Source organism: Paramormyrops kingsleyae, chromosome 2, assembly GCF_048594095.1.
Source record: "Paramormyrops kingsleyae isolate MSU_618 chromosome 2, PKINGS_0.4, whole genome shotgun sequence".
Classification (NCBI taxonomy): Eukaryota; Metazoa; Chordata; class Actinopteri; order Osteoglossiformes; family Mormyridae; genus Paramormyrops; species Paramormyrops kingsleyae.
Genome location: NC_132798.1, coordinates 24726211 through 24750740, shown reverse-complemented (window position 1 = coordinate 24750740; position 24530 = coordinate 24726211). Strand labels below are relative to the sequence as shown.

Genomic DNA, 24530 nt, shown 5'->3' with positions numbered 1-24530 from the left:
TGCGTCGAGGAGATTTAGGACTGCGGTAAAGCATTAGTTAGAAAGCGCGGCTATTTTGATTTAGACGAGAGCTACATAAACTGCCAGGTACGGAAAACCTTTGCCCTTTGTTCCACACAACCATTCATTTCAATAAAGTGGCGGTTAAATTCACAGCTCCGTTTTTTGTCTGTTACCTCTCACCTTACTTTTACACCGTTTTAAAACGGCATTCATTACATTTCACAAAGCAGGACGATTCACGGCAGCGTTTAACAAAATCGACAGAGTTAAGCCCGCTTGTCAGATGTTTCGGTTCTTATCCATAAACTGGCATGATTTCTAACACCCATGTTACGCCACTGGAATAGCAGCGGTTTCCTCACAATAAAATGAATCCTGCAAGCGATTCTAAACGCTTTGTGTGCTGTTCACAGGATTCGTCAGCAGGTCTTAAAAGCATTGCAATCAAAATCTTTGCTGATATAGAGTTTGGAAGCCAGTTTAAGAATCTTTGATATCAGAAACATCAAAGTATAACATCAGAAATTACTAAAAAAGGAGGCCAATCCAAAACATTAAAGTTGCTTATCAAGTTGTTGGTATTAAACGCCGCAAATCGTTTTTACAATGAAGCTTAATATTAACAGCACCAACCTTGAGGGCTGAGACAGATCTTGTCTGCTAAGGTAAATATCATATCGGGATGCGTCATTTAATGCAACACATGCAAATGAGTTTTTCTATTTCCATTGAGGCACAATGGCAAGCTCATTTGCATGTACCGCCAAATGCTCTTGATTTATTGTTCATCGCGGCATCATTTGCATGCTAAATTCCTTACAAGAATTGCAACAAGCATTTAAAGTATAAATCTAGTGTGTGATCATTCTTATATGAGTTAATAGTATATCAAAAATAGCACATTATCAAAAATATGGTGATGATAACAAGGAAATGTTGCCATCAAACTAGAGAAGCTATTAAAATGTTTTACTTTCAGATATATTTGAACTTTATTTTTAAACCACATGGAAATTTCTTCCTGTTCACTTAAATGAATCTAAAATGATACAACATACCTTTATACTCTTGCTAGAAGCAATGTCCTGTCCCTCTAAAGATATTTTTTAATTCTTTATTTATATTTTCAAAATATGTTTGATATATAAACTGAGGGACGTCATATATGGTTTTCAACAATTACCTATGTAGGCACAAATGCAGTTAATAAGATGGTCCCACTAGATTTGAACTTCAAAGGGTACCGTTGTGCCCAGAATGCATGGCTTTTGCAATGAAGAAAATGCATGTAAAACGGAACAAGCAGCACAAGCAACAGCTGTTTCATTGACTGGAGATCACTGGACATCAATAAGGAGCCATGACTAGCTGGGCGTAACAGCACATTTTATCGATGACAGCTGGCATCTGCGGTCGGTCGCATTACCTGCGATGAAAACTGAGGAAAGGCACTTTGCTGGCGCTTCTGCTGAGGAGTCCCTTCATGTTTCAAAAGAGTGGCAGATCATAAAATCCCTACTGTAGGAACTGATAGTGCCTGCAGTATGACAGTAGACCGTGTAGTGCACATTATACAGAGGGCAATCACAGTGTTCCTCCATGACAGCTGTTCTGACAGTGTTTTGACAAACTGCTGTAAATTAATCGGTCATTTCAAATACAGTCCCGCAACACAGGTCTGAGTGCAGCCAGCCCCTTGCAAGCAGGAGCAAGTGGGGCTGGTTCAAGATGTTTCTCCTAAGTGTAATTGAAACCTGGAAATGATCAAACAGGTCCAACACAACAAAAGACTTTTGAAAGCAGCATTGGCACAACAGTAGTGCAAAGCAACCATGTTTACTTCAGCTGACTTTGATAAACTAGCTCAGCTGTAGATGTTGCTGGAACCAGGCAGGTAGGAAATATGCTCTCATTTTGGAAGGGGAAAATATATTTTGGTAAGGGATGCCATTCTTAATGTTTTTAGATACCTATAAATAAAGGTATAGTAATTATATTTGTTTTATTGCTATTGCAGGAACATCGCAGAGCTCCAAACACATGAGAAATATGCATCCTGCTCTGTGGTGCTACCTGTACTTTGTCACCTGTCCTGCACGATGGAGGTCTCTGATGACAGGGCTGCCTATGCTTGGTGCTTCAAAACTACGTTCACAGAGGACTTGGCAAAGCATGAGGGGAACACAAATATGGCATGGCTTGATACGTCAACAATACTAGAACCCAAGTTTAACGACCTGAGATGCCTACAAAAAGCAGAGAGATGATGTACGAAGATGCTGGAGGACAGGGAGCCATGCCCATCTCCCTTTGAAGAAACTGATCCAGAGGCATCAAAAAACAGCCTCCTTATATGGGATTAGATGCATAGTCTGAGGATGAGGCCTCATCCACACCTACGGCATACTCACACTTGGCTTGGTTGTTTACCCTATCCGAGTAAGATAATCCCCCCTGTCTACACTCACATTGTGCTTATTGTTGTGGGTCTGAGCACACTTTCAACATCACTGTGCGACTTTTTGTGTTGAAGAAAAGTGCTATGGTGTAAGACCATGTACAGTCAATCCTGCTACAATGCGATAAATGTGTTCCTGAAAAACCTCACGTTCGCTAAAATTGTTTACTAAAATATACATTTCCAACAGAAAAATAGGGATAGGGAAATGCAGCTCCAAAAGATACTAAATTACACTAAGTTAATTGAATTAAATAATAAAAGTCATAGCAGTGGCCAATAATGTGATCAGATGCATTTTAAATAAGAAATAATTTAATTAATTAATTGATACATTAATAAATTATATTATAAAATCTACTACAGGTCTTATGAGTCTCACGAGAATTAATTACCTCTGCAACCGAATGAACCAAACTCACTAACTATGTTACACACAGTAAAACCGGTCTAAATCGACACTCGCGGGACCAGCTTCGACTTATGTCTATTTCGCCGTTTTGTCGACTAGTAAATATAACTCGCCGTTTTGCCGACTTATAAAGTCAACACTTAGGCGACTTATGTCTATCTCGCCGTTTTGCCGACTAGTAAATATAACACCATACCTCTACTACTACTGCGCACTATACACGCGAGACTTAAGACCAGGGAGCGTCCCAGTTTCTACATTGCCTTGGTGCAAGCAGGCGGCGGGAATGCAGCGATTGGGGTGTCGACTTACAGGTAGGAAAATCCATTCATTTGTGTTGTTCGGGACCGGGATTTAGGTGACAACTAAGGGAATTTGACGATTTACAAGCGGCGATTTACACAAGGAATTTTAAAGGAAACATCATTAGGAAAAATCGGGACTTTTGCTTGAGCGTCGACTTGTGCACATTGACGAGTTACAAGCCGGCGACTTAGACCAGTTTTACTGTATGTTACTGTTTTGGTAAATTATGGAAGCAACAAAAACTGAAGTAGCGGTGAAGAAAGAGACAACTGAGCAGCCAAAACATCTTAAAAGATGAGATATTGTGGATAAAGAAGGTAAAAAGATGTCCGTGGTGAGGCAGTACTTTTTGCAGTTTAAAGTCCGACACATTTATTTAAACATAAGGAAAAGCCGGTGTCCGGACAGATTTTTACATCCGTTATATAAAGATGTATAATTAAACGTTTGTCGCTACCCGGTCTGCTTCTTCCGGGTCCGGCTCATGTACATGTGCGCATGTTAGTCGCATCATTGACGTCATGTCAGTGTTCTTTGCTCGGACACGATTAATGATCACGCTACATTCATACAGTGCCGGAGTGCAACTCAGCTGTAACGGGGTTTACTTCTTCAAGTGGGCCCAGGCGCATTTTAGCTTACTGTGCCAAGGCTAGTCGCACTAGTCTAACGAACCGGATTTTGGGGGTCCAACGTGCTCAAGCACGGTATGGATTGTGTGTACACCCCTAATCCCCAATATAAGTACAAAGGAGAGCCCAGGATCCGCTATGAGGAATATTTACTGAAGCGATGGCCTTCACATAAAGTGGCTCATAGAAAGCTGGCTCATTTTGCACAGAGCAACCTGCAGCAACTGTACCGTGTGAAAGACTCTTTTCACCAGCGAGACACATAGTGCAGAAGGAGAGGTCAGCTCTGTCATCTTACGGTGTCAACAAGCTTCTGCACCAGGTTAATGGAAAAGTAGCCTAGGTGTAGCGAATGGATATTCACTGAGATCGAACATTTCCCCAGTAAGTGTTGCCTTATAAAGAGGCAGTCTGCGCTTTATCGTTTAATGTAGATTACTGAAGCTACACTTGTTTCAGCAGTGTCAGTTATTGTTGAAAATTTGACATTGTCAATGTTAATCTAAAGTACAGATTCCATTAATGGTAGAGATGCTGACACATGACATGCGTATAGATCTCTCAACACAAACACGCCTGCTCATGTGCACTGTGAACGGAGTGAGTGCCATGAAGAAGCGGGAGGAAGACGTCTGGATATTGTTTGCTCAGGTAACGTTAAATGATTCCTAATAAGATTATGTGTTATGTATGGACATGGTGTCATGATCCGCTCCGTCCGCTCCTGATGTGTGCCACGCCCACCTCGTTACCTCGTGTTCAGCCCTAATTGTGATCGCCTGTGTCCTGTTAAGTCTAGCTTGTCTTTTGTATTTAGTCCTCGTCTGAGTCAGTCTTCCCGAGACTTGTCATTGTATTGTCATGTGCTGTGCTTTGTCCGTCAGTCTGCCTCCATTAAACCCCGTTTGTCCGTATTTCCGGCTCGCTCTCCTGCTTCACCGCTTGCCTGCTTGCCGCGAGCTGACACATGGCATTCTGGTATCATTTTTATTTTTGATTGTGAATTTATAATGTACATTTATTACATCCATCCATCCATTACCTACTGCTTGTCCGGGGTTCGGGTCGCGGGGGTAGCAGCTTCAGGAGAGATACCCAGACCTCCCTCTCCCCAGCTACCTCTACCAGCTCCTCGGGGAGGACGCTGAGGTGTTCCCAGGCCAGCTGAGAGATATAATCCCTCCAGCGTGTCCTGGGTCTGCCCCAGGGCCTCCTCCCTGTAGGACATGCACGGAAAACCTCTCCGGGTAGCCGCCCAGGAGGCATCCGCACCGGGTGTCCAAACCACCTCAACTGGCTCCTTTCGACGTGGAGAAGCAGCGGTTCTACTCTGAGGCCCTCTCGGATATCCAAACTTCTCACCCTATCCCTAAGGGAGAGCCCAGACACCCTACGGAGAAACCTAATTTCGGCCACCTGTATTCACGATCTCATTCTTTCGGTCATTACCCATAGCTCATGGCCATAGGTGAGGGTAGGAACTGCCAGGGCTGCCCTTTGTCATCGGTCCTGTTTACAATATTTATGGACAGGATTTCTAAGCACAGCCAGGGTGTTGAGGGTGTCCAGTTTGGTGGCCTCAGGATTGCCTTGCTGCTTTTTGCGGACGATGTCGTCCTGTTGGCTTCATCTGCTGGGGATCTCCAATGTGCTCTGGGGCGGGTCGCGACGGGGATGAGGATTAGCACCTCCAAGTCTGAGACCGTGGTTCTCAGCCGGAAACGGGTGGATTGCCCTCTTCAGGTCAGGGAAGAGGTACTGCCTCAAGTGGAGGAGTTCTAGTATCTTGGGGTCTTGTTCACGAGTGAGGGAAGGCGAGATCGGGAGCTGGACAGACGAATCGGAGCAGCGTCTACAGTTTTGCAGGCGCTTAACCGGTTCGTCGTGGCTAAGAAAGAACTGAGCCAGAAGGTAAAGCTCTCGATCTATTGGTCCATCTTTGTCCGTACCCTCACTGGTCATGAGCTATGGGTCCATTTTTTTACATACAAGTATAAATTTTGCATGTTTATCTTACACTAGAAAAATGCCAACTATCACTTAGCTAACAAAGGTATGTAAGGCTTGATAATGACCTTAGCTTAAGCTGTTCATCAGTTAACATTTCTTGGTTTGCAAAATTCTGGACAGCAACAGACTGTAAGGCGGTAACTTTAACGTTGTTGGCAGAGTAGCCTAGACCACTAATGGTTTTGGATGCTGGCTGCAACTTTTTCTTACACCATTTCAACACCTAATTCAATAAGATAGAAAGTCAAGTAATGTGGGTTCATATTGTCTGCAGACATGCGTTTCCTTATCACTCTTACATAGTTGGACTCTGCATGCAGCAAGTCACAGTTCAGGGTACGACAGGGAGATATGGGGGAAAAATTATTACTATAATTCTTTTCATATCAGTCTATTAATTATTATTGTGATATAATTCAAGTCATTACTTCTTTGCATCAAGGCTCATTTTGCTTAAAGGTCCCTTAGAATTCCCCTTAAACTGATTCAGAAGATGAGAAAAGGCAACAATGAATAAAGTACAATCATGTATGTGGTGTACTCTTAACTCAATCAACATTGCTGTGCATTTGCTGGGCATAGGATGCTCATTCTTAGAAGACTACTATACAATTGGAGTTTTGTGTGATGTGATTAGCTGATGTGTTCTATCAAGAAACATTCCTCATCGACAGGTTTTCGAACTTCTCGCTTTATTGCTTAAATGTTGTATGACAGTAAGTCCATTATATCCTTCGTATCGCCCAACCCTGCAAGCCTGCTGCGGACTGGACAAACAGAGAGTCAGCTGTGTCATCCAGTAATAGACGCTTTTAGCTTTATGTCCGGCATATTTCCATTTAGAGATGTAAATGCTTAAACGCTTACCCCAAACAAGCGGAAACAGGCATATTTCGTAAGGTATTTCCTTCACGGATGTATGAAGAGTTTTCAGATGTTAAGCGCTGGCTGTGGCCCCAGAGTATGAGGGTTGAAAGCAGCTCAGATCTGCACAGCCTCAGTCACTTGTTGCAAAGTGAGCAATTTTTTTTGCATTTCTTAATTTCAAATGCTGTTTGTACTTTGTTCTATAATTTTACTAAAAATCGGAATGTAAATAAAATGTTTGTAATTAGTTTTTTGGAAATTAGAGTACACTAAATTATTTGTATAAGTCCACTTCTTGTACTCCTTACTTTACCGTACACTGTTTGCTCTATTAGTACGTGTGTTTTGGTTCCTGATCCGAATTTAGTATCAGATTTCTGCAAACTGAAATGGACAAGGCTTTACACTTACTGTGTTTTTCATTATTATTGCTGCATTTTACAGGTCCCTACTACCAAAACTGGCGAATGTTTTTGTTAATTTAATTTTAATTGCATTGTAAATTTTAATTTAATTGTGAATTCAATAAAACATTGTAATTTTCGTACTGTTTTGAATGCCTTGTTTATATTGTTGGCACCGCATAAAATTGATTCAATGTTATTTCAGTGTATGCTAGTTACTGCTGATTCAATATTAATTGAACACAAAAACAACCACAAATCAACTTAATCCTATAGCTGAAAATATACTTGTTGCCTTGCATCAAAATATTACACTGAATCAAAACTAACTTGGATCAATCAAAAATCAATGTGCACAAATTCATTCCGACGTCAGAGATGAATGTTGTTTCACTGCATTAGTTCGTGGAAAAAAGAATGTTGGTTCAACGTATTTCTTGCAGTCAGGTTAGTCTAGCATTATAATAAATATTTATTTCCAAAGTTAAAGTGCTCATATAACAACTTTTTGTTTGCTACTGTTTAGTTTTCACAAGTTTGAAATTTGGTACCTTGTACGGATTTTATGCACATCCCACTGTGCCTGTGGGCCAGTTCTGTTGCCAGCTAACTGGAGCTGGTGTGTGTACAGTCACAAACAATCTAAGTAGCAGTAACATTTGATTTCAGAAGAAAATTACACTGAGGTCTGCTTGTGTCTGTATGCGTGTATCTGCTTGTCATTACGTGTTAGTTATACCATTAGTTTGTCTGCTACAGTATATACTGTTATGGAAAATGCTGGTGATAGTGCACACGAGGAAATTAATAAGCACAGCATAAATATTTAGACACCCGTGTCCCTGCATGAATAGGTGTATTTTCAGTGTTACATGTTACAACTAGGACTCAGAGCAGCTGGATAAAAACACATTTAATAGCTTTCACATTCCCATTTGATCCATCCAGTAATTCTATAAATTGTACAGGTTGGGTGGGGTGGGGTGGGGTGGGGGGGGGGGAGTAAGGATTAGATGGGCAGAGAGGGTGGTTGTGCTTTTGGGAGAATACATTGTAGTCATTTCGACAGCATCTTCTATAGTTAAAATTAAACATATTAATCTAATCAAGAATTAAAAAGACATAGAAGCATACTCCAGTCTTTGAATAAAGAGCTTCTCCTTTTTCCACTCTGTTATAGGGATAAACAGTAGACATTATTTTAACTATGTCATCATATGACGAAAGATTTCTAGAAATAACTGATGGCCACAAAATTGATGAGTGGTTTTCTTTTTAATGCCGAGGGGGAAAGTGAGACCTCCGACGGTCACATTCCAGATAATCTGCATTTACTGCGATGACAGCTTCCTCTAGCCTATAGGGCCGCCTGACAGTCCTGTTCAATTTATTACCCAGATGAAGATGCCCAGTGCTCGCCTTGCCCTTGAACAGCATGCAAATTGTGACAAATACTCCATAAAACAACCAAGAAGCCTTTTCCCGCTTCCTTAAATTTAATTATAATGTGCATGTTCCTGTCTCTTAACTTTTATGGGTCAATACACAGGCCAGAAATGGCACGCTGCTTTTATGTTTGCATACATCTGAATCCTGAGTTCCACCAGTGACTGGCTGTTCCTGAGTGTAATGTGAGGATTCCTCTGTTTTTCTCTTTCGAAGTCTTACAAAGTTTTAGTAGCCATAAGAAAAACATTTTGTGTCCGGTTATTTGGTTTCAGATTAACTGTCAGGTCTGTTATTGCTTAATTCTTGTCATGTAGGTCCATTATGTTTCTTTTTAAAAATGTACTTGCTAGAATTTTAATGATCATAGAGCTAGCTGTACAATTAATATATAATAATATAATATATATTTATATATTAATATAATATAATAATTTGTGTGAGGTCATTGTTTATTTCCAACAAACCAATGAACGAACAGGAAGATTTTGTCAGGCACATTCATATACTGAATAGTGCAAACAATGCTGTACACCCAAGGTACCTGATATATTAAAATGATGGTCATGATCTCTCTAACCTCTAAAACTCAGGCTGCGTATTGCCCTGGTTTGTTGGGTGGATTATCCTCAATGACAATGTGATTTATTTTCTGGAGGAAGATAATGAAAGAAATTGCATAGTTGAGAAATACATACAATACCTACTCACCAAATTTGCACGGCCAAAAGTATTAAAAGTATGTATGCATGGTTGATAGGCAGAATAAAGAAAAGTCTTCATTGAGTTTAACTTGCAAATACCTGTTTAAATATAGCAGATAGGTACACTGTACTATGCCAACACTTATTCATCAAATAATATATCTCCACTGTGAGGGATTAGTCATTAATTATTCTTTAAGGAAGAGCTTATAATGAAGAGGCAATTTTATATAAGTTATTAGATTAAGAAGGTAATCAATCAGCACACTGAAAAATTTGCTCAGCAAAAACCTAAATAAGAATCGCCAAATAGCCTTTGAGAAGGAAATTGCCCAAGATGGTAAACAGAATCCTAAATACTTTTTGTGGCCTTACAGTAGAAATGATAACATCAGAAGACATGGCACATGAAAATTAAAGGAGGGAGCAGCAGAAATCAGCAGGCATAGCTAATGATCTTGGGATGACTTATGGGTGATCTACTTTGAATATATTTCACGCTAGTTCTGTCAGCTGTTGTTTTTCGTGACTGTCATAAAATGTAGCACATATCCATTCTTAGTTATGTGATGCTCTGCTTAGATTTTTTTATTACTACTTTTGCATCCTTTTAATCCTGACTTATGACAGGAGCGTATGTTAATCGCCTCATAGTGTACTGCTGTGCATGATTGGCTAAGAATAGACCAATAAGCTGTTATGAAGCTTGAATTACATCGGCTCTTCACGAATCAGTCATTGTTACTGTTTGTTTGATTCAATCTTTTAGACGAGTGTTATATGATCCCATCGTGTGATGCAACAACACTCTCCCAGTGTTTACAGTCATTAACTATGGGGTCTGCACATAATTAAAGCTCATCTTTATTGCCAGAGAAATGGATGCTGAGGAAATTATGAATAAATAAAGCCAATGCATGTAAAGCAGGTAGACATAAAGTATGTACCATTCATTCCCATTTGCAAATAATGCATTTTTAAAGACGTCTACATTTTCCTGTTGGTACTGTATACTGAGCATCAGTACTTTCAGAAGTGACTTGGCTCCTGCCCCCTTTTACTGACAGCAGGTCGTTATTTAGGTAATTGAACACTGTGTCAGCTCTTCAGGCTGAATTTGTAATAACAATAATAATAAAAAAAGAGTGCCAAACTAACTTCAAAACAGATCGTTCAGACCTGTAGAAAATTTCATTAAACTGCTAGTACAATCTTCTGGGATGGCTGAACTTCGGCACCGTGTGTGAGCTGACAGCCAGCCCCAAATGGCAGTCGAACTGCCACAAACTCCTCTATATTCGAAAAGAAATGGCTGGATAAAGTACATACCCACCACACACAGCATTCCTCACACTGCATCTTGCGCACCTGAACATATTCATGCGGTATCGAGTCAAATTCACGCACGAGCCCAACTCTGAGCCTCTACCTCGTATACCACACACTTTGACATTAGTGGTTTGACCTTAGTTCGGTCCTGTACAAATCGCTTTAAACGACCTATTCCTGTTTGCGTTATGTCGTATGACTGCAAAGGTACGTGTTGCATGGGTATTGCATTTTTGGCCACTAACCCAGGAATGAATTACCCCTCAGTGCAATTTGTTAGCTTCCGTCATCCGGAATTTTACATCCATAATTTTGTTTTCTGCAGGGGGACCATACAATTATTCACAATGACTCATGCTGTCCGGTTTCTGTCCCAAAGCCAACTCATTCACCTTCAATATCTGCCACGCTGGATGAAACTATGCAGTGGCATTCTAAATGCGACCGCAATACTCGGGTCGCACTCTAAGCGTCGTCCTAATTATTGCCAGTACTCAGACTTGGCCTTGTTGCTGATATAATTAATGCAAGTATTCATTCACTTTAATGGCTGTCAAAATTAATGCAGGTACTTAGATGCCGACTCTCATTGTTACATTAATTAATTAAAGCAATCACACACACACATTGTAATTGCTGTCACAACAGGCAGACCACAAACAGTCGGAGATTCACTTTTATTGGAGTCCTAATTAACGAGAATAGTCGGCAATGCACATACGATGGTTTCTCCTGTAATAGCCGTCGTCATATGTGCTCTGTAATTGCCGTTAGCGCACCTTACACAGCACATTCAGCCTTAAGGTAATTTAAGCACTAAAATAATAACCACACAATAGCATAATAATGCTCATGTGATACATACCATAGCAGTATCCTGCCTAAAGAGGCCAAAAAAAAAGAATCAGCTGAATAGCAATAGTGTTAACCTCTGTGTCCTAAATTATTCATATTTATGATGAGTTATGGCACAACAGAAGTTATGTCAGCCACTATGAATCAATTGATTTAATTGCTTGCCTCCAATATTTGCCTTTGCTTCACACCATCTCGGAGCTCGGGCTATTTTCATGGATAATAATGGGCTCTTTATTATGCCACATTATTATCTTACTTTATTATGTTTGACCTGCAAATATTCAAATCGGGCCTGCGTGCGGGCAACGTGATTGGTGGGGGGGGGGGGGCACCAGGCGGGAGGGAGAGAGATACATGAGATGGTAGCTGACTTGAGGGTTGCTCATTGCCCCGACGCAATAGCCCTGTCATTTCAACTTAGCATCTTCAGAGGGGGAATATATTATCATTCCCAATAGACGTCTGCGAGGAATATAAAAAGAAAAAGCAGGGACGCCACTCCAAAACCGGTGGCCTCATAATGAAATGTTTGATCTTTTTTTAAGGGAAATAATTTGTACATCCATCAAAGGGAATATTGACAATGACAGGACAACACATTTTTGTGGAGATCCTCCTCCCTGGGCTGTACGCTATAATGAAATAACAGAGGTTCTGACATTTGTCAAGACAAATTCTATTAATCATCGGCTGGAGCGTCGCCTCGTGTGGCAGAAGAGACTTCCACGTCACATGACTGACGTCTCCATCTGCTCGGTCCAGAGACGCCAGCGACGCGTTCTTAGCGGGGAATCGAGAAGTATAACTTCCGGCATTTTCTGGCGCTCGCTGGTCAACGCATGGAGTGCAGCTGTAAATACTGCATGAAGCAAACCTTCACGCTCATGTGACTGGGGGCAAAATGGGTGGAGGAGTTATCGCCAAGAATGCTGGACATTCTTCCTTTGGTAAATCGGGGAAAAAAGCACATTCAAAACAGTTGGCCTCCAACCAAGTGCAGTACTTAATGAATCCTTAAAGAGTCGACAAGCCAGAAAGCAATAGACAGCCTCAATGTACTGGAAACAGTCTAAAAGGATTTGAACAACATATACACTCTCTTATTCAACATAATCCATTAAACGGAGTCCCTCTCTTGAGACGACAGATCGCATTTGGATAGGAGGAACACACTGCATCCAGAGTCAGGCATATATGTCATTAAAACTGTTGGCACTCGTCAGTCCTCATTGGGGAAACCCGTGCGACGGCAATACATTCCCTCCAATGTGTTAGCGTTAAGTTTCACAAGTTTTCCGAGAAGAAATAAACACAGACAGCCGTTTAGATTCCGCGTCCACGGCATCTAAATCTCTGACTGATTGACAGAAATAATTAGGTTCATAATGAGAGCCGAAATGCCACCTGCTAATTAGTCACAAAGGGACATTAAAGCCTTTTTTTTATATCTCTGACCAACTACTGCAGTCTTCACCAGTAGTATTAGTAAACAAACCTTGATTTATCAGCCTTGATAAGCAACCCCACCCCCAAGGTTTTTATTTTCATGTAATGACTAATCTATTGGAAAATGGGTTAAAGATGTAACACCACCAAAGGTCACGCTTGCTGTATGAATACATTAAACCCTGTCACTTCACACAGCAAGTTTTAACAGTGATTAGCAACCCAAAGGGCTTGTTTGCCAGTAGGCTATGTAAATATGTGTAATTACCATTAAGTATAGTTAGCGTCCCTCTATCCCATGACTTTCTGACCAAATAAATGAATTTTACATATTATGAGCAAAGAGTTGTTCAAAAAAGAGTGTGTGCATTGCCCACAGAAGACAACAGAAATGTCTAGTAAATACCTGGTAGGGGCAGAATATTGTCCAGCCATAAAGAATTGTAATGATGATGTGTGTACATGGCTGTGCGTGTGTGTGGCTCGAGGTTCAGGCAAGGGCTGCACAGACCAGCTGGTCCTCAAAGCAGCTCATAAGTTACCGGCATGGTGCAGAAACTCAGGGTGCTTTCTCATCCTCGCCCTGCAAAGGTGATTTGGGGATCAGGGTCCCCGTGGTGGCATTTCCACTCGTGGCCTGCAGACCGCCCTGCGATGACAGACTAGCGGCAACCCCCCCCCCAGCCAAAGGGCTTGTCTTGATGCATCCAGCAGGTGTTGCAGTCAACATGGACCTGGCCTCCCAGGAGGTGTCACCAGCCTGTATGTGACCCAAATGTCCCATCAGTCACTCTGTCACATATTCCAGAACAGGACACGTGACCAATGGGGTGGGTCCAGCACCCCAGAAAAAAAAAAAAAATGCTCACAATCAGTTTGCATTGCCTGGGCCCTTTGCACAAGTAAGAGAGCTTTGGCTGCTGTGGCAAATGAGAAGCTGTGCAAATCACAATTCACAGCAGTGTTTTGTGCCAGAACGTACATTGCTGCTATTTCTATTCTGATCGGCAGTTTGCTGGACGTGACAGGACAAGGACTGCTTCACTTTATTGTGCATTTTGTTTTTTTCATTTCATATTTTCAGATTTTAATTTTTCCAGCGAAAACAGTCGTGCGACTTTAATTTTATTTTCTTTATGTCGGGCGTTCTCCCTGGCTGGTTGATAAATTTGTTACAAATTTGTGTTCAATAACTCAATAAAGTGTTGCTGACAGCAGCTGCCGAGGGAGGCCCTTCAAGGAGAAAGTGTGACTCATTTAATCTATCCCTGTCACTGAAGCTGATAATATAGCTCATTTTCCCCCAGTTTCTCCGGTTCCAGAATCTATTCCTCTCAGGCTAATTAGGGCATTCCAAAATAGCTGCTTTAGCGAAGGGACCAAGGTTTATCATCGGCTCTCTGTGCTGCTAACATGAAGACCAGCACCTGAATGAAATGTTTTCTTTCTCCCAGGATGAAATGACAGCCTCATTGTTCCTTACCAATCCATAATTTGAGCAATCGATCACAATGTCTGGGCTAAATCTGAATTTGCGACGCACCCTGGGGCCGGTTGGAGACCACACTTATTATTCCATTCGGCTCGCCGTCTCTCCTCTGTTTGTTAAAGTATGCGGGTGCCTCGGACTGTGATTTGTGCTAGATTACTTTACCAAAACACGAGTCTCCAGTTATTAACAACAGCCTTTGCCTCGATGCAGTAAAGGAGATGAAACTTCAGGTTACAGGTAAGTAACGCCGATATTTTCTGAACAAGTTTGACTTCCCTTCCCAGTCACACACAAGCTTCATTGAGTATGTGACACACATAGTGCCCTTGCCCTTTAAGGAACATCATCTGTTTGGAGCTCACATGCTTCAAATCTATATTTATCATATTTTTGAATTCCCCCCTCTGTTCTGTGTGTGTGCTTGAGGAGTTTGCATGTTCTACCCATGGCGTGCAGGTTCCCTCTGCGTACTCCGGTTTCATTCAGCAGTCCAAACACATGCTAATCGGCTAATTGGCGCCTCTAAATTGCCTCTAGCTTGTGTGAGCATAGGCACGTCTGTGCCCTATGATGGACTGGCATCCAGTCCAGGATGTACCTCAGACTGGTGCCAACTGCTGCCTGGGATAAACTCCAGCCCCCCCCACCCCCCCACCCCCCCCAAGGCCCTGTCCAGGATAAGCGGTTGGGAGATGGGTGGATGGATGAGATAATACGGGAGGTTGTTTTTGTCAGTCTCTCGCTTTTTCAAGTTTCAAGAAGGTTTGTTGTCTTTCCGAGAACTTGAGGGGAGCATGTTAGGGAACGAAATTAGGTTCCAAGGTCCTATGAACAGCACTATAGTTTAAAACAAACATTCACTTCTAGGAGAAAAAAAATGGTTGCAAGAGATTTAAGGTGCAGATATTAATACAGTGGTGTGGTTCACAAAAAAACTTGCATTTAAGTATTAAATAAAATTTTGATAAATTATTCAGAAATGTGCAATTAATAAAAAAGTACTAATTTGTGATATATTGAATGTTTAAGGCAAGGGACTTTATCACCATAGATAAAATTGTGTATTAAGTTTAAGTAATATTTTAAAGCCAAATGTAACACATGGCATGTAATACACAAGTGAAATACGCTGTCATGTGATTTGACTGACCAGTATTAGTCATTGTGATGGATGGAAAACAGCCGACTCAGGGTGCTGCGAGGAGCAGGCCTGGCAAACGAAGCCGTAACACTTGAAGCTCCGTCACGTTGGCCGTTGGATGAGCGGGGCTTATTCTCCCCTTTTCTGAAGCGTCTGAGAAAATCAGCACTTTGTGTGGAGTGGGCGATGTGGGCCTCCTCTGGGCTCCATTCCACCTTAGAAGTATTAAAAACCCCAAAAAAGAAGTATCAACTATAGCCCTACCTGTATAATGGTAGATACGGGGGGATGATCTCCTGTTCTACAATGAGGTTTGCATTATACTGTACCTTTTTTAACCTTTTCTTTCATTGCTCAACATTTCAGTGATATGCCAAAGCAGGTCTCTGGATAAACTCGAAAAGGAGTGTTGTGATAGTATTACCAAAGTTAATTATAGACAAATGGGACCGAAGAGTGCAGAGTACCTCTCTGCCAGAAGCCTGCAGAATTTATACTCCGAAAAGTGTGTCGAGAGCCAGTATCATTCACATTTCCCCTTGTCCACCTCCATTCCTCTTCTGTGGTGTGGAGATGAGTTCAGACAGGTGGGATCCCTCTAGAGATCTCATAGCCAAGGTGTGGTGTAAACCATCCATCCATTTTCTGGAACCGCTTATCCTATTCAGGGTCGAGGGGTCCAGTGCCTATCCCCGTGGCTACAGGCACAATACAGGGAACAGCCCAGGATGGGGTGCCAACCCATTGCAGGGCATACTCGCACCCCATTCACACCTATGGGCATCCCGGAAACTGGAATTGCCCTCTGCATGTTTTTGGACTGTTTTGGTCTCGTCCCAGAGGGTTAGGCAGCAGTGCTACCCACTGCACCACCGTGCTTCCCTGTAGTGTGAAAAAGTTTGGAATAATACCTTAAACTACACTGTAGTAATAAATCAAACTAAATTATAAGCTGGAGTGGTAGCTGTACTTTTGCAGAAGCTCTGTGAGCCTCTGGAATTTTCCACAGTTCGTCTTCATTCAGCAATGAAGTCCTTTTTTCCCGAATGGTGCCATACCTCTCTGGTGCTCTGATGAAGTCTCAGCTTGCAAAGGCTGCGAACTCAGCTGCTGAAACCGGGAACTGTTTCCTGAGACCAGGAATCCGGGAAAGCCTTCAATCCCCAAACACCCTTGCAAAAACATGAGGTGTAGAGTAGGCGTCTGCTTCTATGTAATGTGCATGGCACCATTGCACAGAACAGATCTGCAGGTAGACATTTCCAAAGGCATGCTGTAGGTCTGCTTTCATCGGCAGCGGTGCTCTGGGGATTTCGTTACAGCCTCTGTGGCGTCTCTCTGGTCTATGGGGTTTATTTCCATAAAAGCAAGTTTCCCCGTCAGTTATATTTAACCAAATCTGTTGCAGACGTCTTCCGGACTTCATTATATGTTACATGTTGTGTACGCACCACCTTAACAGTTTGCATGTTCTATAGTTACTAATTTTCTTGGAAATTCCTGGGGGTAGGTAGAAAAACCCTGCTCAACGAACCAAATCTTCAACCAGTAATCTTCTGTGTGTGAACCGTACAGTAGGACAGGGATTTTGATAAGATACCAATAAACACATAATTTTCCTTGTAGAATTGTATCATTCACTGTATGATGTCACTTTATGAATTCACGCCCGGCCTTCGTGTTGTTTCTTCGTTTCTTTGTTTTTTGTTCCTTGGTTTTTCCCTTCACCTTTTGCACATTTTCTGGTCTTGAGAAAGCAAATTCGTCCCACTGTATCTTAGATATGGTTGGAATGACAAATAAACTGTGCTTGACTTGAACTCAGCTTGACTTGACTATAATGTCTGAGACAGAGAGGTAAACGAGGGAATTCTGCTCATTTAAAAAACATTTTCTTCCTGCATTCACATGTGCTAACCCCTCCGCAGGTCTGCGAATAGTTTAGTGTAAAGACTAAGGCTTGAATACAAGCATATCACACATGTTTGTGGCATCCGGCTCTGTAGAAGCCTCAGAGCTTCATCCTCTAATAAGAAAAAAGACCTGCTCCAAAGAACATTAACCCTTGTTGTTTACAATGTACTCCAGGTTGCCCACATACCTCCATTTATTTTGTGTAATCTTCTGTTGTGTTTTCTTATGTCCTCCAGGCACCAAGATTTTAACTCTCTGACACTGTGGCCTCCCGCCCAACGAGCAAATGAAGGTTTTTTTGAAGTGCGCTAAATGTGACAGGACTTTCAATAACAAAAATCTTTTTCAGTGGAATCTTGATTTCCCTTGTTCATGTTTGTTATTACATCTTTCACCGACTTGGAGATACTATTTCATTCACAGCAGGGTCCCTGTAATTCCTCCTAACAGATGCCACCATTGAGGGACCAGCACTGCCATCCTTGCGCACCACTCGTTTGCCTCATTACTGGGGCCCCAGAAGCTTCCTTCCTTCTTTATCTTCTCCAGCTCCGTCATTCCCTCAGACTGTGACAATGGTGTTTGCCATCAGATGGTTCTTGCATATGGTGTGAATGGGAAGCATTATTTTGGATTCTGTTTACAGCTGTTGGGGTTCCTTAAATACTGCGCAGTTGTCTTAAGAGCTTGTGGTTTTGTTGAGCTTGTAACTGGTGTTAGCCTGGCTTTCTTCTTACCGCTCCTCAGTATTAAAAAAAGTCTGCATTATTTGGCCCACTCAGCGCTCTCGCTGTTTTTACTTCGCTGCCCGTGTTTCTTTTGGGAACGAGCTGTGAAGCGGTTTGGCAAAGCTGCCCCTGTAAGTTATGGATATCAGTGATACACTCTCTGTCCTTTTCACCTGGCTGCTGGCAGCGTTTTATTGAACTTGCACTCTTGATGTTCATAAATAAAGCCATGCTCATATATAAATGTGAGAACTGAGCTGTTGTTTCAAGCCAGATCCCGAAAGCTGCGCATTTCTCATGCCACACTAGACAGAAAAATGACTTCCCTCGTGTTGTTTTAGTAACTTATTCAAACAGTCATGACGAGGCCCCATGATGACAACGCAGTGTCCCAAAATAAGCCTTTGCTTTGAAAACTCTTTCCTTTGCCAGTGCACTTTATGCTGAGGACTGTGCTGGCAATAAGCAATGGAATGCAATGTGGGTACATCGAGATGTGGTATTAGATGTGGTATTAGATGTGGCCCATGTTTTTTTTCTTTTTCTTTTGCTGGAAGCTGATACTGGCGTTTCCTAGGTAACAACCCTTTAGTGACTCTTTTCCATTGGTGTGTCCATCTTTTCAGTTGTTAGTTAGCACTTGATACTTTTTTCCCACTGTATTATTTCAGGAAATAGCTACTTGTTCGTGGCCTTTTATCAGCATTGAGTTGACAGAGTTCATTTCTTCTGACCCCCATGAAGCAAGTGGCTGGAAATAAAGCAACAGCAAGTATGAAGCCCAGCACTGACAGCATAGACACATGTCTGAGCAACACCTGTGCAAAGCTCCCGTTGAAAAGTATAAATTCAATGTAAAGCTTTATGGTACATAGAATATTTTGAGTATATCATACTTTGGATATTGACTTTGATTCTCTATACCTACTGGCCACTTCTTTTGGTACACATAGCTAGTACCGATTAGGGCTCATCTTTGCCTCCAGAACCACTTCAGGGGCCCGTGTTCGAGATGCCTTTCTGCATACCACGGTTGTACGGAGCTGTTATTGTTGCACGTGTGACCTTCCCTTTAGCAAGGCTGGCCATTCTCCTCTAACCTCTCTCATTAACATGGTGTCTTCAGCCCAGAAATGCTGCTGACTGTGTGTTTTATTTTCATCATACCATTCTCTGTAAACTCCAGGTACTGTATTGCTTGGGAATTCCCAGTTGGAACGGCTGTTCCCGAGATCCCCGAATCTAGGTGTACCTTACAACTTAGGGTCCAGTCTGTTGTACATTAAGCTGCTGCACTAGGTTTTAATTGGTTTGTTATGTTTTGACAATCGTGGTTGGGGGGGGGGGGGTCACCTTTGTCGGAGGGGGTCTCAGGAGACCATCAATGTTTGCACTGATATGCTCCATATATTTCTTAGTTTCTGTCTCTATGTATCACAGTTTGTTGGTTTTTCCAAAATCTGTGGAACAGTGTCCCCATTATGACGACCCCACGTGTCTGTGTCATGGAGCACTTGCATGTACAGTGTTTGCACTATTATGAACAGCATGTTATTATTCATTATGGAATAATATTTTAGTATTTCCCATAATTGGCAGAGCTGCACAGAAAATGCTATGCTTACTGATGATATGATCATGTCAGTGCTGAGTTTTGTTGCCTAAAGCTGTTATTTGAGCATTAACCTGGGTGCCATTTCACAGAAAAGCATCTGCCAAATAAATGCACAAAGGTGCACCGATTTCCGAATACATGTAAATGCACAACGGTGCACCGATTGCCAAATACATGTAAATGCACAAAGGTGCACCGATCCCCAAATACATGCAAATGCACAACGGTGCACCGATTCACAAATACATGCAAATGCATAAAGGTGCACCGATCGGCAAATACATGCAAATGCACAAAGGTGCACTATAATCAACTAGAGTGCAGCTACCGGTGATGTAATGTTTTACATGAAACGGTAAGATGCTCGTGCATAATGCTGGGGTGGCCAGACCATGTGTTTCCCAGAATGTTTGGAGGAAGTGCGAAGGGTCTCTGACACATGACGCCATTGAGGCTCCATGACCTCCACATGGCGACCAGTCATTCATTCGCAAATAAACACACTCCGCACATCAATGTCCCTTTGAATTATTTACCAAATGCGCATTATCTCGCCGCTCAACTTTTTTATCCCTGCAGCCCTAAAAACAAATCTTACCCAACGTGAGAAAGAAAGAGAGGGTTGACGTCCGCCATTATCCTATTTACACAGCTGCGGGGAGTCATAAATTACCTCACGGAGACAAGCACATTCATTTTATTCTTTCGTCAAGTCTTCAGAGGCAGAGACCTCCTTTTTTTGGTCCCTAGCGGTGACGGCAGGAGGAACGGTGGAAAGAAATTATAGCATTCCTTTATAATTAGTACCAGAGGAAATCTGCTACTATACAGCTCATCCCTGTGCAGAAAAACGCGTCGGTCTAGATGCATAACTGTAGCAAATGTGGTGGAGGAGCCGCCTTGACTGTCAGTGTGGCGTTGAGAGAAAAGGTGATCGGGGGAGATGGACAAAGAAGGAGGAGGTGAGGAGGAGAGGAGGGAATGAGAGGCGGGTAATGGAGCGGTGATCTTCTCATGTTCCGTTCACACGCAGTGAGACGACGCACCTTTGGTCCCGTGATACGCCTCGCAGCAGTGATTGATGAGTGCATAATGAGGTACTGATGGACAGACCAAATAATGGGGGGACCTGTGAATTCCACCATTAATCTTACACTGCGCGAAGACTACCTCCCGCACCATGAGCCCCCTAATGAAAGCGTGCGCGTCGGAAAGTGCGTTGCGCGGCGGGATTCCACACAAAGAGGCCCACAGAGCGGATGCTTTCTAGTCAGGGTGACGATGAAAAGTTAATTTTCAACGGAGCCCTTTTCCATACCTCCGGTATTTTACACGGCATTAAATATTGACTTTTGCCGCCGTGGTTCCTGGCTAATCTCGCAGCTATGTCACACAGATTCGCCTATAGTTGCGCGTACGCAATATCAGATTTAATCACGCATGACATTAAAACCCTACTGAATTGGTCAAAAGTAATGCGGGGCAGAGTTTAAGGCAGGCGCCTTAAAAAGAAAGTACCATTTATCCAGCTCTCTGCATCAATGGAAATGGAAAAATCGCTCTGGAGAAATACTCATTTGCTCATGTGTTTGTGTGAGGAGGGCCAGAGAGGCAGAGGTGAGGTGGGCGATTCTTGTTTTTGTTCCATGTCTGCCTTTTCGCAGAGACAAATATGATGTCATACTCATGTGAGGAAGGAGCTCCCGTGATGGGCATTGGGGTTTAGCTGTAACAGTCAGACAGCATCCCTACAAAGGACAGCAAGACTGCAGGAAGCCCTCCCCCCAAAACGCTGCTAAAACAAGCCCATTGCAGCTTACATGTTAGCTAAATATAAAGCCAGACAACTGCATAAAGCAAGGGGAACGATGAGATCTTAAGCTATCTAAGCAAATAATGATAATCGATAGTGTAATTAAGTAGACCAAAAAGTCATTTTAAATACATTAAGGCATCATGGGGTGGCAGAGATATGGTGTGAAAATGGAAAAGGTGTACTTTACCACGTATAAAAACACAATGGAGATCACGCACCTTCTATCATGTTAGCTCAGTCACAGCCGGGAGTTTTCATCCCTTCCAGCACTAACATACTTACCCCTACACGCACCCAGTCCCGCTCCCAGTTTGACTATTTTTACCTGACAAATGCTGCAGGGTATGACTGGTAGGGAGGCCACTGAGTGCGCATGACCGCTAATGTAGCCCCACGTGCTGCATATGAACTGCGTAAGTCTGATTATATTTGCACGTAATGCATGAATTACGTATTTTGGATTGGCATTCCATTGCAGCTGTACCCTGTACCCTTTTCTGCTCCTGGCAACCCCATGACCCAGGATATGAGGCCAGAGGATGGATGGATATAATACATCAATTATATGTGTTAATCATTTACCTATCTCTTGTCTTTGTTTTGTCCTTTTTGTCCTCCTCTCATCTGATCTCACCTCCTCTCTTGTGCTTCTTTTTCCTTCCCTAGCATTGTGTGATTGCATGGATCCAAAGCACACACAGGGATTATCTGTGCTTTTCTTGCATTTCCTATAGTCAAAGGGATATCAAAGGGGATATATAAAGCAAAAGTCAGGTATTTCTGGTCTCTGAATTCTATGTTCATGGTTGACTTTGGGAAAACTTATTGTGTGATTAAAGTCTACTTTTGATTCTGCCTTTGTCTTTCTATGATGGACAGCTTATAATGCAGAATTTACCTTCTTCTGAAATGAAAATATATAAAGACAAAAGTATAAAGAAAGAAATTCAAACTGTCAAACAAATGTAAAACATTGCTTTATATTTGTCTCAATATACCTTGGTTAAATGTTGGAATTTGTTAAACTTAAACATACTGTTTTTTTTTTCTTCTTTACAGCATACCCTATAAAGGCACTAATAAATTCAGCAGAGGCCTCATGTGGCTGGGAATCGATTAAGTTTCTCGATAGCAGGCCAACCGTACATGGAGGCTGTTGGTGGCACAGAACCATCAGTGCCTGACAGCTCTCTGAGGACAGCGTCTCAGGTCCGGCTGGGACAATGATCAAAGGCTCCCAGGTAACTGGCATCAGTACCAAGCAGGGCTCCATCTGTGTGCATCAATACGCACTCAGTACACCCAGCCTGTACACAGACAAACATAAGCAGTGTGAACAAGAAGAACATTTTAAAATAAAAACAATATGATGATCAACACATCAAATACATTTAATAAAATACATCCAAGCACATATGCTTGAAATATTGGTCAGGGGCGGCTCCTGCTTATCAACCAATCCGCGTAACGACCTCGTCAGAGGAACGGAATTTGGTCGTTAAGTGAGGAGTGTCTGTATCTAGCATAGCATCACGGCAAAGTATACGAGACCTGAAAAATGGAAGAAATGGAAATGATACTAACAGAAATGCTGTTAAGTGTGTTATGTGTTTCTTTCTTCGTTGGAAAAAATAGATGTTTACCCGTAGCAGTAGCTTTGTTGTTTTGAATTAATTCTCAAAGGACTGTTCATCGCCTAGCTGTCTGTTGTAGAGGTACATTATCTCACCCACTCGGTCACTTACCTTTTCTTACTAATGCTGCACTTTCTGCTGTCTCTACTTCCTGAACCGAGTGATATAATCCATTTAATTCTGTGGTCAAATTGCACAGGTTGTGTAATTCAATATGAGTTATTCATACTGCTTTCCCATTGTGTTTTGTGTGCAATTAGCAAAAAACAAACAAAAAAACAACAACATTATAATGTATTTAGTAAACTGAATGTTGCAGTAGATCCAGTACATTCCCTCAACGCATTTATATCCGTGACAAAAAGAGCTATGTGATCACATGCATGGTCTTATATTACAATTAGAAATTAAATAACAGGTACTGATTATATTATATATTATAAATAACGCTCGTTACTACCTTATAAGGCATACTGCCACCCAAACAAGGTTTATTGGTCACTCTTGTTTATTCAAAAGTTGTCCTCACTTATGTAAAAAAAACGAAAGGTTTATACCCACAAATTGTATGTGTTGTTTACAGGAACCGATGCATGTAATAGAATAAAAATAGGGAAATAAGAATCAGTAGCTCTACAGAAGACAAGAGAACTGCAAGGTTCGTTAACTCAGTCAATGAGGTAATCTGCTGTATAGAAATAACTAGGTACCAAGTTATCCAGAAAGAACCAATAACCAAGATGAAGCCTGTGTAGACGTTTGTTACATAAAGGTACAAATATGGCCTATTTGTTCATACCTGTGTGGCTTAGAATAAAACACCATACAAATATGTACAAAGACTTAAAGAGGAGCGCCGGACATTCATATCAGTCAGCAGATGGTTGTAAAACTATTGTAAACCCTTTGGATTGGTTCCCTGAAAGTCTACAAACAGAGAATCTGTATGGCCAGAATGATATCCTTCAAAATAACTTGGCAGCAAGAAAAATCATACATGATGTCCAGAATAACCGCAGGGCAACATTCAGGGTTCTGGAGACCTCCCTCCTCTCAGCTAACGTCCATATTCATACCTCAACAGTGTGATTCACATTGAATAGCAATGAGAATCATGGGAGATTAGCCAGAAAAAAATGCTTGTCAAAAAGAATATTTCTGCTGTATATTTTGGAAGCAAATTCTCCTTTTATAAATAAGCCGAAAAGGATCTTTCTTTTTCTCTAACTCAAAAAAATCCAAAAAACTTAATACAGTCCTTCACTAAAATAAGTCACCGCAAATGTCAAGCAGGGCTGTGGGAGTTGGGGTTTGG

At 41.9% G+C, this 24530-nt stretch overlaps 1 long non-coding RNA gene across 3 annotated transcripts; it reads left to right on the top strand.

Moving 5' to 3' along the window:
• Positions 1–2928: 2928 nt before the first annotated feature.
• LOC111839156 (uncharacterized) lies at positions 2929–22913 on the top strand. 3 transcript variants are annotated; one of them, XR_002837038.2, is made up of 4 exons: positions 2929–3187; positions 4368–4462; positions 22248–22355; positions 22641–22913. It is a non-coding gene; the product is annotated as an uncharacterized lncRNA (long non-coding RNA). The 3 variants fall into 3 exon arrangements; XR_011988673.1 differs by lacking the exon at positions 2929–3187 and adding an exon at positions 3467–4195; XR_002837037.2 differs by lacking the exon at positions 2929–3187 and having other exon boundaries at positions 3467–4462.
• The last annotated feature ends 1617 nt before the right edge of the window (positions 22914–24530 follow it).